The sequence below is a fragment of the Dama dama genome, chromosome 10, assembly GCF_033118175.1.
Source record: "Dama dama isolate Ldn47 chromosome 10, ASM3311817v1, whole genome shotgun sequence".
NCBI lineage: Eukaryota > Metazoa > Chordata > Mammalia > Artiodactyla > Cervidae > Dama > Dama dama.
The window spans coordinates 38,165,053-38,175,259 of record NC_083690.1 but is presented as its reverse complement, the minus strand read 5'-3'; the positions used below and the strand labels follow the sequence as shown (position 1 = coordinate 38,175,259).

Below are 10,207 nucleotides of genomic sequence, written 5' to 3'. Positions count from 1 at the left end.
TCTGGCTTTATTTGATGATTTGCTAATTTGTTCATCATAGATTTTTTTTTTTTTTGGCAATAATTTTGATTTTCTAAAATGCTGCATTAAGATATCTCGATCACCGAGTTGCTTGGTGCTCAGTCAGTCGATGCTAAGTCAGCTGCCCCCTTTGCCTCACTCATCCAGTCCTGTTCTTCCTGCATGACCTCCCATTGCTGCCCATGAATCAGAGAGATAGAGGAGATGATCGCCCCAGGCTGCCCAGTCCTGGAGTTTCAGCCTGCCCTGAAGGGAAAGTCAAAAGGCCTGTCTTTCTCTATGATTTGCATAGTTGAACCTTCTTATGTATCCTTGCCTGGAAAATCCCATGGACAGAGGAGACAGGTGGGCTGCAGTCCATGGGGTGGCAAAGAGTCGGACATGACTGAGCACAAGCATCTCATCATCAAAGCTTCCTGAGCGCCAGCTGCCTCCTGGGACCCAGGAGGGCCGGGTGTGTGCCAGCGGCCCTCACTGCCCACTCTGTCCGCCAGATGGCGCACTGACCGCGCGGGTGAGCGTGGAGCCCCCTCCGCCCCTCCTCCCAGGGCCCGGCTGTTGTGAATTGCTGGCCAGTGTGGAGACCACCTGTTCAGCAGATCCCCACTGCGGACCCAAAGCACAGAGGAGACTGAGGCTCAGAGAGGTGAGGTGACCACCTGCTACCTTTAACACACTAACATTGGCCCTGGGGTCTGGCTCTGTGCCTGGCATACCCCAAACCCCTTCTTTCTAGACCACCTGTTCTCGGTCTGTGTTAAAGCCACCTTTGCCAACCTGGGGAAAGCCACAGGACCCTTCCTTGGAAGAAATTTGAAAAGAATTTCATGGGCTTCCAGAATAGTGTCAGGCGTAGATTAAGAACCCCTTTCCTGCATGCTTGCAGTATATGCGTGTGATGTGGGATTTATAGTTATACACTCTGTATTTCAGATATGAATCTAGCCATGTAATCCACCCATTCCTTCAAGAAATCTTCATTAAGCACCTAATACGTGAAAACCACTGTTCCAGGTGCTAGAGATACTTGTCTTTGAGAAGCTCATGTTCTGGGGCAGGAGGTGGGATAGGGTGGAACAAATGATAAAAAGAGGCAAAGCCGTAGTGGTTATTAGTGCTGTAAATAAAATCCCCCCAACCTTTTTGGCAGCAGGGACTGGTTTTGTGGAAGGCAGTTTTTCAACGGACAGAGGGGAAGGTTTGGGGGTGATTCAAATGCCTTACTCTTACTGTGCACTTTATTTCTGGCACTATTATATCAGCTCCATCTCAGCTCATCAGGTCCTGGAGGCTGGGTCCTGGAGGCTGGGGACCCCTGCACTAAACAGTCCTAGTTCTCCCTCTTCTGGGCACACGGTAAGATTCTGCTCCCTGGTCTTGTGGTTAGGTGAAACCACGCAGCCGGTTCTGGCCAATGAATTGTGATGTTACTTCTGAACCAGAGCATTTAGTGGCTGACGTTAGACTCCCCCCACCCCCCACCCCCCCGCCCCCGCAAGAGCCTTCCCTCCCCTCTGATGTGGAAACTGGAAACATTTCAGACGGAGGCTGTGGAGTCAGCCTAGGTCCCTGAGACTGGTAGCCGGACAGATGAGATTTGTTTCTTTAAGTCACTGAAATTTTGAGGGTCTTTGTTATTGTAACATAACCCAGTCTATTCTGATTGATACAATAATAAATATGTAAATTACATGATGAAATTATAAAGACTGCCAGGAGGAGATTAGAACCACAGGGAAAAGAAACAGCTGAGCATGATAAATTGTACTGAAAGGGGAAGGTAAGTGAACTTTATCTTTTAAATTAATTAATTGAGGGGGGCCTGCACTGCACAGCATATGGGATCTTAGTTCCCCAACAAGGGACTGAATCTGAGCCCCTGATGTAAGAACGCAGATTCTTAACCACTAGGCTACCAGGGAAGTCCCCTGTGCCCACCTTTTAAGTGGAACTTTAAATAGGGCAATTAAGTTAGGAGGCTTCATTGAGAAAGAGATCTTTGAAAAGGAAGCGAATCTTGCAGGTGTCTGGGAAAAAAAAATGTGTCCCAGGCTGTTCTTGGGACAGCCAGGGGGAACAGCCAGGATAAAGGTTGGAGCTGTTTGGTGGTTTGAGAAACAGCAAAAGGTGATATGATTGGAGAAAAGTGTGGGGTGAGGTCCGAGAAGTAACAAGGCCTTCTCAGGGGGAGCCTTATGGCCACGAAGGACTTTTGGGTCCGTGCTGAGTTCCAGATGTCTGTTAGAAAAGTCAGAAAGCAGGAAGGAGAGAAACAAAGGATGCAGGGGCAGTGGAGAGCAGGAGCGGGAGGGAGAGGAGATACACCAGCAAGGAAATATTACTGAACCCCTATCTCAAATTCATTTTTTCTTCGCTGGTCATATGCACGCGTGCTAAGTCGCTTCAGTCATGTCTGACACTTTGCAACCCTATGGACTATAGCCCGCCAGGCTCCTCTGTCTGTGGGGCTCTCCGGGCAAGAATACTGGAGTGGGTGGCCATGCTCCCCTCCAGGGGATCTTCCCAACCCAGGGATCGAACCTGCGTCTCTTATGTCTCCTGCATTGGCAGGCAGGTTCTTTAACCACCAGGGCCGCCCTATGAAATATTAAATATCTCTCAATTATTTTTCCTATTCATGTATTCATCCATTTTTTAAAGGTAAACGTTATCCTTTTAAAATGCAGGTGTCAGGACTTCCCTTGTGGTCCGGTGGATAAGAATCTGCCCGCCAACACAGGGAACACGGGTTCGATCCCAGGTCCAGGAAGACCCCACGTGCCGCGGGGCAGCTCAGCCTGTGTGTGTGCCTACAGCGTGTGCTCTGCAACAGGAGAAGCCACCGAAGTGAGAAGCCCAACTACTGCAACCAGAGAGTAGCCCCCGCTCGCAGAAACTAGAGAAAGGTCATCGCGGCAACGAAGACCAAGTACAACCAAAAATAACAAGTACAAGTAACAAACACTTTTTAAATTGGAAATTTAAATAAACTAGCACATTTTAACATTCATGAAAAACTTAAAACAATTATTCAAAAGTAATTGGCCTAACTTCCCTTTGTTTTATATTGATTAACGTGCTACCTCTATGATAACAATAGAAATGACATTCTTAGGAAAAATAAATAAAATGGGTCTATTGGACATGTGTGGGAGGCACTGGATCAGTGAGTCTGGAGTTAGGAACATATGAATTTGGGAGTCACTGATGGGAAGATGGTGTCAATCATTTAATATCTCAAAACACTTCATGCTGAGTGTGCTAAGTCGCTTCAGTCATGTCCGACTCTTTGCAACCCCATGGACTGTAGCCCTCCAGGCTCCACCGTCCATGGGATTCTCCAGGCAAGAATACTGGAGTGGGTTGCTGTGCCCTCCTCCAGGGGATCTTCCTGACGCAGGGATCAAACCCGATCTCATGTCTCCTGTATTGACAGGCAGGTTCTTTACCACTAGCACCATCTAGGCTGGTTATAAAGAGAAACTCTGACGTGAAGCTCTATAGCCAGGGCCAATTCTAAGAACTTTAGATGAGAATTAGGGAAAAAGACATGATGCGTTTACTGTTACCTTTGATGGTGTTGGACTTCCGTGGTGGCTCAGTCAGTAAAGAATCTCCCTGCAGTGTTTGATCCAGGTTTGATCCCTGGCTTGGGAAGATCCCGTGGAGAAGGGAATGACCCACTCCAGTATTCTTGCCTGGAGAATCCCAAGGACAGAAGAGCCTGGTGGGCTACAGTCCATAGGGTTGCACAGAGTCAGACATGACTGAGTGACTAACACATTCACTCTGACGATGTCAGGGAGGTTATTCTGTTTTCTTTGTTTTAGGAATGCCAAGGACATGATCTATTATGTCATGCAATGCTCCTCCATTCTGATAAATTTCACCTTTTGCGAAGTCCTGGAAGAAGCTCTGCTTTTCTTGAGGAACTGATGTGTCTTCTTTGCCCAAAACGAAAATGATGAAAAGATCGTCTCTTTTCTCTTCAGCTGCCAGGGAGCTCAAAGCCAAATGTGAAACTCTACTTTACTATGTTATCCACTTGGGCCTGTGAAGTCTGTGTGTTTGTTTTTTACTTTCCCGCCCCTTGGCTTCTTACTTTTAATTCCCAGGCTTAGTTTTTAAAATTTTAACTTTATTGTGTGTTCTTGCTAGAGTTGCCTCAAATCTATATGGAATGAGGTGGAGTGTAAGATAAAGGAATGCAATTGAATAGCGCTGCTTTTTAATAACAATGTAACTCATTTATAAATGAAAAAGATATTGAAAATTTGTCTCTAAAGTCATTTCCTATACACAGTCTTGTATTCCAGCCGACTTTCACTATAAAATTGAAATTGTGTTCCTCAAGGAAAAAGAATCCTAGTCCTGAAATGTTATAAAAATCACATTTTCAATTACAGAAAATATGTAAATTCACATATCTTAAAGAAAGCAAGCTATTGCAAGATACTGAGAAGAATATGTAAAATAAATTACAGAATACAAATGCAAAATAACTAGAGTTGTTCTAATGTTTTCAATGTGGTCAGCCTCATCCAACTCTTTTGCAAGCTCAAGGACTGTAGCCTGCCAGGCTCCTCTGTCCATGGAATTTCCCAGGCTAGAATACTGGAGTGGGTTGCCATTTCCTTCTCCAGGGGAACCTCCTGACCCAGGGATCGAACCTGCGTCTCCTGCGTTGGCGGGTGTATTCTTTACCACCAAACCACCTGGGGAGCCCTTTAAGGATGGGGATTTAAAGATGGCAGGAAAAAGAATGAGTTTTCCAGAAAGGACATGCTGTTTCGTGAGACTTCACAGCTTACACTTTCTCTGGAATTTACTGAAGCAGGTTTCACAAAGCTCAGTTAACCTTCACTTGGCCACATACCTATAACACCTGTCTTATTAGCCTATCAATATTGATCCTTCAAATCAATCCCTTTTTAAAACTTATTTAGAGAGGTAATAGTCTAAGTAACATATAGTAGGTATGAATTCACGGGTTTGCTATTTTCTTAATGCACATTGAAATCAATTCGTAAGTATTAAATGAAAACATGGCGTGGTGTGTTTCCCTAAAAGCACCTCTTTCACCCCATGCCACGCATATAGTACATGAGGGGTTTTGTCCTGTAGAGTGGTTCCTGGGTATAATCTTTGAGAAAGATCTTAAAGAAAGTCAGCTGAGGACTTCCCTGGTGGTACTGTGGATAAGAATGTCTGTTAAAGATCACCAGCCCAGGTGGGATGCATGAGACAAGTGCTCGGGCCTGGTGCACTGGGAAGACCCAGAGGAATCGGGTGGAGAGGGAGGTGGGAGGGGGGATCGGGATGGGGAATACATGTAACTCCATGGCTGATTCATGTCAATGTATGACAAAACCCACTGCAATGTTGTGAAGTAATTAGCCTCCAACTAATAAAAATAAATGAAAAAAAAAAAAAAAAAGAATGTCTGTTAATGCAGGAGACAGGGGTTCGATCCCTGGTCCGGGAAGATTCCACATGCCATGGGGCAATGAGGCCCACGTGCCACAACTACTGAGCCCGTGTGCCTAGAACCTGTGCTCTGCAAGAAGAGGAGCCACTGCTATGGGAAGCCCAGGCCCCACAACGAAGAGTAGCCCTGCTCACTGCAACCAGGCAAAGCTTTGTGTAGCCAAAAATAAGTAAATTAAAAAATGATCTTATAAAAGGAAAGCCAGCTGGGATGCGTACACCCCGCTCCAATACAGCCACCACCAGTATCTAATCCCCCTCTGGGTCTTGCCAGTTGCGATGCTCACCCTCGGGGGCCAGCTGTAGGAAGGACATCATTGGTTTCCAATAGTTTTAAACCTGATTTTTAGAACCATGCATCTCAGCTGTGGCCCCTGGACTGTCAGCATCAGTAGCATCTGGGGCACTTGTGAGAGAGGTACAATTGGACACCACCCAGCCCTGCAGGGGGTTCCCAGTGGTGCTGACGTTTGAGGACCACCGCTCTAGACGCACCGTCGTTCAGGCAACAGAAGGCCACCAGCAAGGAGACCCCAGTTCTACTCCAATCTGTAACCGACTAGCGGTGCCTGTGTGCGTGCTCAGTCGTTCCAATCATGTCCGACTCTGTGCGACCCCACGGACTGTAGCCCGCCAGGCTCCTCTGTCCATGGGATTCTCCAGGCAAGAGTACTGGAGTGGGTTGCCATTTCCTTCTTCAGCGGATCTTCCTGACCCCGGGATCGAACCTGCATCTATCTCCTGCATTGGCAGGTGGGATCTTTACCATGAGTGCTACCTGGGAAGCCCCAGCTAGCTGTGCCCCAAGGTCAATATGCTCACAGACTCCGTTTGCTCATCCATAACATGAGGAAATGCCTGGTTCTGAGCAGAGGTTCCCAGCACAGAGGTACATTGGAAACATCTGAGCAGCTTCTCAAATGTGTTGCCGCTACACCGGAGGCTGCTACACAGGCAGCCCTCCGTATCCATGGGTTCCACATCCGTATCCAATCGACCTCGGATTTACATAGTATTTACAAATATTTACATAATATTTACAACTATTTACATAACATTTACACTGTATTAGGTATTAAATGGCAACCCACTCCAGTACTCTTGCCTGGAGAACCCCACAGATGGAGGAGCCTGGTAGGCTACAGTCCATGGGGTTGCAAGGAGTCGGACACGACTGAGCGACTTCACTTTCACTTCCCTTGAGGCTCAGTGGTAAAGAATCTACCTGCAACACAGGAGCCGTGGATTTGATCCCGGGGTCAGGAAGATCCCCTGGAGGAGGAAACGGCAACCCACTCCAGTATTCTTGCCTGGAGAACCTCATGGACAGAGGAGCCTGGCAGGCTACAGTCCACAGGGTTGCAAAAGAGTCAGACACGACTTAGCGACTAAACAACAATACCGTATTTATTTTAAAGATGATTTAAAGTTTGCGGGAAGGTGGGCTTAGGTTTTATGCAAATACTATACCATCTCATATAAGGGACTTGAACACCCTTGGATTTTAGAATCCTCCAGGGTCCTCCAATACCAAGGGAGTGATTGTACTTTATCATTCTGTTTATGTTAAGGTTTGGAACAGGCAAAAAAGAATCTGTAACGGGAACAGTCAGAATAGTGGTTGTCTGGGGGAGATGGAGGGCTTCCCTGATGGGAGGGGCGATTGGCTGGGGAGGGGCAGGAGGGAACTTTCTGGGTTGATGGTGACATTCTGTCTCAAGGGGAATATGGATCAAAGGTGTATATATTTGTCAAAAATATATTAAATGGTATGCTGAAGATTTGTACGATTTATTGTATGCATGTTTTACCCCAAAAGAAAAACAAAAGGGCTGAAACAATATTGGACTCCAGTTAATAATTTACATGCTGAAGTGTTAAGGGGTGAAATGCAGTGACATCCCAATTCATTCTGAAATACATCAAAACATAAGATGGCCTGCTGACTGGACAGAGAAATGGCTAGTTGAACAGGTATGTGGACAAAATGAGTATAATAAAATGTTAGTTGGAGAATCCAGATTGTGGCTATATGGGTATTCACTGCAAAGTTCTTTCAATTACTCATTAAGTTTGACAATTTTTATCATAAAATGTGGGAGGGAAAATCCCGATGTTGGTATTTTACGCTCAAATTGATTAAATCAGTATCCTTCCTGAGCTAAAACTTCTCCCATTGGAGCGAGGTACGTTTCTTTGTCCAAGGTAGCAGTTTAAAAATTTTTTGAGTATAGCTGATTTACAGCGTTGTGTTAGTTCCAGGCGTTCAGCAAAGTGAATCAGTTTCACCTACAAGGCGGCAGTTTTTAAGCAATTCACGTGGACATTCTGGGGAAGTGGTGACACATGGGGAGGTTCTTGGTTTTTTCATGCCTGACAATGAATTTGCTGGGCTGGAATCTTCCAGCAGGTAATGAGAGACGCGAAAGGCCTAGGTGGAGCCCCTGGGCGTCCCCGCTATCAGAACCGCCCCGCCCGTCCGCTGCAGGCATGGGGGCCCCCGGGTGCCCCCTGTTCTCTGGGCACAGGGCCGGGGCCCCGCTGCAGAGCGGCTGCTCGCCTCCACCACCAGGGGGAGCTGTCACCCCAGCAGTTTCCGAAGCAGTCGCACTATGGGAGCGCTTCTCTGTGTCCCCCCGAGGGGATTACAGGGCTGCTCCCACCATGCCTTGCCTCCCCTGTTAACGCACCAGTCCCAGAGGACTGAGCCTGCGGGCCTGGACCCTCCTTCCAGATCTGCGCGCTCGCTGACTCAACACACCTCCCCCTCCTCTCGCCCTCCAACTTGACCGATGGCCCCGTGGGATCCGTGGCCAGCAAAGCCCCCTCGAGAGTCCCCTCCTCCGGGGACGTTCTCCCGACTCTTCCCCGGCTCGCCGCCTCCCCTGGGCCCTCCCCTGGGTGCTATTTCTCCTCCCCCCACACCCTGGCAGTGCAGAATCCCGCAGGGCTCAGGATCCTCTTTGCCTCCAAGGCCCTTCTCTTCCTTCTTATTCAAAACAGCCGTGTGACCTGCCGTCCACCTGCTGGTCGGCTGGTTCACTGAGGACGCAGGCTGCTGGATCACCGTTTCCTCCTCCTCCTCCTGTCATAGTGTCCATGACCCACGTGGACGGGCCATCTGACCCCCTGGTCTCTCGCTGCCTTGCTTGCCTCACCTCCAGTGACCTTCCCAACACTCCCACCCAGCCCGCCTTCCCGTGCTCACACCCGGGACCCTGACTTCATCAGGAAGAGAGACCCACGCGCCGCCTCCCCGCCCCGGCTCTGGCGCCGCCCCCCAGCTCATCCAGAGCTCGCACGGTCTCAGGGAACGACTCCCTCCCTTACTCGTCGCTCCTCCCTCCGCTCTCTCCCGCCCTCGGCCCCAGCGCGGAGCAGACCCCAGCGTGGCTGACACCCTCGCTCCCCCACCCTCTGCCGTGACTTCACCCCTCCTCCTCTCTGCTGGCCGCCCGCGCTCGCACCTGCGGCGGAGCGACACCCACATCTCCACCTTCATCAGGAAACTGGGAGCCCGCGGGCGGGCTCTGTCACCGTCCTCCCACCGTCTGCCCGCTGGTCGCGCCTTCTCCGGGAAGCCAGCTGCCCCCGAGCTCCAGGGCCCACCCCTTCTCGCTGCTCAAACTCCTCACTCCTGTTGGATCCCTGTTTTCTAGTTAGCAGGGAGTTTTCACTAGAGGGTGGAGAACTGGCCCTAGAGCTGAGGACCCGAATGGCACTGAACTTTTCGACTTGCCCCGTGGCTAAGGTCGGGCGTGGGAGGGTCTCGGCTCAGCGCACAGTCTTTCGGTGGCCGTGGTCTTTGGTCCACGCGTGTCCCTCTCGGGTTGTCTTCCTGGAGTTAATGAACTCCGACTGCAGAACAGCATCTCAAAGCTCTCCCAGCCATGCATATCCTCATCCACCCACCCCGCCCCTGCCTGGTCCAGATATTCCCTGCCCCTCCCCCGGCAGGTGAGGGAAGGGAGGCCTCTGTGTCCGCGGAGGACATACCTGAGATAACGCAGCCAGAGCTCCTGGCCCTCTGGTGATGCTCGCTGCCCTGGGACGGTCCTCACAGGTGTGCAGAGGGCACGCCTGCAGATGCTCTCCACCATCACTGCACCTGGGGAGGCCCCTGGGTGTCCTTGCTTGGGGAGAGGCCAGGCCAGGCGAGCAGAAACCCCACAGAATATTGCCCACCAGCCGGGGGTGGGGGTAACAGGTTAGATGGACCCACAGCAGCGTTTTTAAAGCCAGGAGCTGCCTGGAAACAGAAACACCATGGGGCCCCCAGGGCTTGTATTTGTGTCTGTTAAGATACCTGCACCCAAAACAACACAGGTGTTTCAGAACACGTGTGAATTCAGGTGTCCACGCGGTACCCATCAGAGTGGTTATATGTGGGAGTGGGACGTGGGGCTGACAGACGCAGGGAGACAAGGGGGGAGTCCTGAGTGGTGATGTGCCGATGTGGGCAGTGGGCTGGAGAGGGGGGTACCCTCGGCCCTCTCGGCTGAACCCCTGCATCTAGCTCAGCAAGGTGACCTCACCTGTGCCTCCGGCTCCAGTCCCCCCTATGCAGTCCGGGCCCGGGAGCAGCCCACAGATCCATACTCTCCTGGGCCACAGAGCCCCTCAGAAACACGTGTCTGTTGGTAAAAGCCGAAGCCACTCCTTGCTGGGACCACAACTGAGGTCCCAACCACTGAAGAAC

The 10,207-nt window shown here is 50.0% G+C and overlaps 1 long non-coding RNA gene across 1 annotated transcript; it reads left to right on the top strand.

The window, feature by feature from the left end:
* The first annotated feature begins 314 nt into the window (after window positions 1–314).
* On the top strand, window positions 315–4,239 carry LOC133063878 (uncharacterized). Its single transcript, XR_009694535.1, has 4 exons — window positions 315–667; window positions 1,284–1,377; window positions 2,709–2,975; window positions 3,852–4,239. It is a non-coding gene; the product is annotated as an uncharacterized LOC133063878 (long non-coding RNA).
* Window positions 4,240–10,207: the final 5,968 nt, after the last annotated feature.